The 4,877-nt window shown below is 36.5% G+C and overlaps 1 non-coding gene across 1 annotated transcript; it reads right to left on the reverse strand.

Annotated features, from left to right (window-relative positions):
- Positions 1–3,565: 3,565 nt before the first annotated feature.
- LOC124171944 lies at positions 3,566–3,672 on the reverse strand. The gene has a single exon (XR_006868022.1). It is a non-coding gene; the product is annotated as a U6 spliceosomal RNA (small nuclear RNA).
- Between the last annotated feature and the right edge of the window lie 1,205 nt (positions 3,673–4,877).

The following is a 4,877-nucleotide window of genomic DNA, read 5'->3' on the forward strand; positions in this document are numbered from 1 at the left end:
GTGAAATCATTGAATATAATATATTATATGACGCTGTGTTCTTTATTCCAGTGCTAAGTACTATTTGCATTACTGTTTTTGTGGTTTTTCGATAATATTGTACAGAGCCTTCTTTTATTTTTGTAACTATTGCTTGTATTTTTGCCAGCTATAGTTTAGACTTGGGGCAGGAGAGTAGGGATTTAATATTGCATCTGACAGTTGTTTAGAAATGACTCAGAATAGGCAGGTCTTCGTATTTGCGACCATGAAAATATAATTAAGTAACACCTTGACCAGAATAAATTGTAGCCATTGCTAAGGTCAATTTGTATTATTGTTGTTGATAATTTGTCTCGATTTTTTTAATGATATTATTTTAATAGCATTTAAAATTATTAATTTAAGAATTTTAAATACTATTAAATTGTGTGCATGTAATTTCTCCCTACTACTTTGTACAAGTAAAGGCAATAAAACTATTTTCTGTATACAATTGACTATGTTACAAAGGAGATGTTGTAAAAATAAAATATTTTATTGTTTATAAAAATAAAATATTGTGATTGGTGACATAAAATATTTTACATGTAATTTTTGTGAAAATTAAAGTGCTGGCACAAATCCAGTAAAATGGAATGTCTTTAAAGCATTGACAAAATTTTACATTCGCCAGTTGACAATTAACCTAAATAAAGTGAACATTTTCAGAAAGCATCCATCAAGTGCAATTACATTGGGCATATATTGTGTGCATAACTATATTTTAATTCATTCAACTGTATGCAAATAGGCAATTTGTTAGCATTGTTAATCCATTTTTGTGATGATAATAGGACATTGTTACACAAAAAGAATAATAACATGTATTTTTTTGGCTACAGTTTAGATTTGGAACGGGAGAATATGGGTTATATATTAATTATATAATGCTGTCGATGGTAAATAACTCAACTAGGCAGGCCTTTGGACATCGTGCAATGAGTCTATATTATGGCGTTAGTTAGTCTATATTCAGGCGTGCATGTTTAGGTATTTAGTTAGGTAGGGCTTTAACAATGGATGAATGTAATTTTGTGAATAAGTGTAATAGTACTGGTAATGCTTGATCAGTATAAATTGATTTTAATAATGTATGTTTTAATTTTTTATAACCATAGGGGTGTTCTGGGGACATAAACATCCCTCATATTTCTCCCCTGGAGGTAACTGTCTGCAACGCATCTGCTGAAAAGACCACAAACCCTCCAGCACTCCAATTTTCAAATTATGTTGTTACATTTCGTATATGTAACGACTTATGTATTCCAGTAATCAATGAATTGTTATAATGCTGAAAGATTATTTCATCGTTAAGTAGCTGAAAAGTTTGTAACGAGTGTATCGTTGTCTGATACCTCCGAAGCGACAACGACAAAAGAGAATCAGTAAAGGCAAACCGCATAACACCCAAACTCTTAGTACCTTTCTGGTTATGTGGCTGATTGAGAACTCGGCAGCGATCTGCCACGTCAGTTCAACCATGGCAATCAGAGCCTCATTTGCATAGCAAATTTGTATTGTGTTTTTTTTTAATATCTAACACTGTTTGACAGTAAGATGGAGGGGAAGGGGCTTTGGGATATTAGCCTCGAATATTTATACATATGAGATGAAAATATTCCAGGTTGGGCACGCACAGTACAAGACAATTTAATAAAAATCTTAACTAACTCTGAGGAAGGTGGTAGTTGCCCCTGAAAATTTATTTATTTTCATCTTTAAGTGTGTATTTTACTGTGTGCGCCCAACCTGGGACATTTTTGTGTAACACACATCATAGAGGAATATCCTGAAATATTTATACATATAATGGTAAGCAGGGGCGGATATAGGAATTTCTTTCTTGGGGGGGGAGGCACAAGCGTGACCGTATTCAGGATTTTGTTCTAGGGGGCACAAGGATACTTCGTAATACAAAGCGAACGCAATGATAATGGGACCGTATTAAAAATATTGCAAATTTTTTTGAGGGTCTGGGGGGGCACGGGCCCTCGTGCCCCCCTATGATGGTAAGTTATTAGTTATATTTATATATTGTCACTTCTTGGTAGGGTAAGGTAGGTACCCCAAAAAACCAGATGCAGTAATATCCAGTATTATATGTACATATTTGAGTGTGCAAGAGCAATCTCATATGGTCACTAAGTGTCATACATCGCCGTCGAGAGCGGCGAGACAATTCCCGCAGCCGCTCCCGTGCGAACTCCCGTCCCCCATCCAGCGACGGGCTATGCTGTTATCACGCGAGGTTTGCGGAGAAGGCGCATCGCTGTGTCCCCATGTAGCTTCGCGGAAAACATGTAGGGTAGTTGGTAAACGCGGCAAGCGCCCTGCAGTCAGCCGCCTTTTCATCACTGACGCCACCTCTGAACTGCAGCATCTCATCGACTCTGGATCGGACTTGTAGAATCCTGGAGGGAAAACTTCGCTGTCGCTTATATCCTTCATAAGTCAACTCTCTGTTCCTATGACCATGTCTGCGTCCTGAAATTTACACCCGATTTTAGCACTCTTGTTTATAACGCTATGACAGTTAATTGCGACAAAGTTAATGTCATAGTCATAATGTCAAAGTTATGTCATATGTCAAAGTTAATGTCATATGTTAGATTACCTTTCGGTCGGTTCTTTTCTTCACTGTTCATAAGATGAATGTATCACTATGAGAGTGCTAATCAATTTAGATATAATAGCTTTCCCTGAATTACTGCTCCTAAATTTACTTCATGTGATGTGAGGATTTACGCATGTGTGGATCACCTCGGGGTCTACATTTAGAAAACTTTACTCCTTAAAAAAATCCAGTATTGAATTTTTCGTAGTCACCATCATTATTATGTTGATAAAATAAACTGCATTCTTTTGCAATAATATTGTTTAAAAAATGAAAAAAATTGATCACTTCGGACTTGATCCCTCGCAAAATTCTCATGAAGTTACAGCGCATAGTATAGACCTATGCGGCTACGGAGCCACGTATTGGTAACAGGTAAAAGGTGAGTCCAAATATGAATCCAAAGATAGGAAATGATATCTGCGGAAATCAAAAAGAGAATTTTCTCCATTAAAATTTTTATAACGACAGCAGTGTTAAATTAAGTTAATATGCGTTTAAATGGATTTAAAAAATTGTTACTGCCATCCCATGTAACTGAAAAAAAAAATTTTGCCGAGAGGTTCGAAACACCTACTTCGGATTACTACCGCGGTAAGTCTGCTCCTTCACCACTAGTCCATCTCACACGTTGACTCAGAAGCCTCGCCTCGCCGGAATTTCTGTTTTGATTATTATCACTAGCCCCAGCCTTCTGGCTGTCTCCAGTGGATTTCTGTAAATGTGGTTTCTGCTATTTAAATAGTCATTTTCTTTTCAGTATTTCTGATTGTTTTTTTTTTAATTATGGGGAAGGGATGTGGTTTGGGATTAGGGCCGAGATTGGCGTACGATGTCTGGAGCCTGGGTCCGGGGTATAGTCCCAGAGATCTACTAATTTGTCGTTTCCTGTGCGTGTCAGAGATTTCTTGAATACATGAATATTTGCTTAAAAATGTGGAACGCTTCACGATTTTGCGTGTCATCCTTGCGCAGGGTCCATGCTAATCTTCTCTGTATCGTTCCAATTTTAGTATATGTTCCGCCGAAGCGAGTACGTTGACTCAGAAGGGGATTCATTACGATCTTTGTCAGGAAAGGGAATGAACCAGTATTCTAGTGTCACTAAATCAAACTGAATTTTAACACTCAGTGGCATTATTTGCTGTGATATTGCGGCGGATATTTTATGTGTATGTTTTGTTCGCTATCGCTTATCGAAAAGCTTCAGCGTTAATTGTAAGACAACATACTTCGACGGATCGGCCAGCTTACGAGAGAAGGTAAATTGACTTTCTGGACGTAGATTTATTATCTAGCATGAGCTGCACAATTTATGTGGTATTAAACACTGCACATACCTCGCATACATTTCCCTTTAATGATGTTGTTATAAAAAATATTTCGGGAAGTGGGAATGTTGTTCAAATTTCCCTCCCACTATAGAAAATACGAAAACTCGATTTCAAAACTGCGGCGAAAGTGGCGCCGCTCCATTTGTTGCAATTCTTTTGAATCTGACTGTACATATTGGTATTCCTCACAATGCCCAATGGAAATATGTTTTGTATGTAGTCTCACGTTCGATATATATCGAATATGCTTTTTCTTCAAATATATCGAATTGCTAGAACATAAGATTTTACATCCAAGGACATAGTTGACCAGGAATAATATAGTAGATACCCATAGACTGGAAGTTACACCAATAGGATTGCGGATTTTACAGTACAGATGGCAGTATTTTCGAAAGATCGATTCGATACTTATAGCAAATACGCAAATTTGCATAACTTGATTGCTATATAAGTTGGACCAAAGAAATTTTGGGAATGGGTATATCATGATATTCCTCACAATGCCCAATAGAAATATGTTCTGTATATGGTCTCACATGCGATATATATCGAATCTTCATTTTCCAAATTATATCGATTTGCCTTAACATTTAGGATTTTACATCCACAAGCATTGATGACCAGGAATTATAGAGTAGATGACGATTAACAGGAATTATAATGTACAGCATTGCGGATTTTACAGTGCTGATGGCATTTTAATCGAAAGATCGAATCGATTATTGTAGCAAATACGCAAATTGGCATAACTTGAATAGTATATGCGTTGGACCAATGAAATTTGGTGAATGGGTACAACTTGGTATTCCTCATAATTCCCAATGGAAACATTTTTTGTATATAGTCTCTCATTCGATATATATCGAATCTGCTTTTTCTTAAAATATATGGAATTGTTATAACAC

This window comes from Ischnura elegans, chromosome X (genome assembly GCF_921293095.1).
Source record: "Ischnura elegans chromosome X, ioIscEleg1.1, whole genome shotgun sequence".
In the NCBI taxonomy this organism is placed as follows: domain Eukaryota; kingdom Metazoa; phylum Arthropoda; class Insecta; order Odonata; family Coenagrionidae; genus Ischnura; species Ischnura elegans.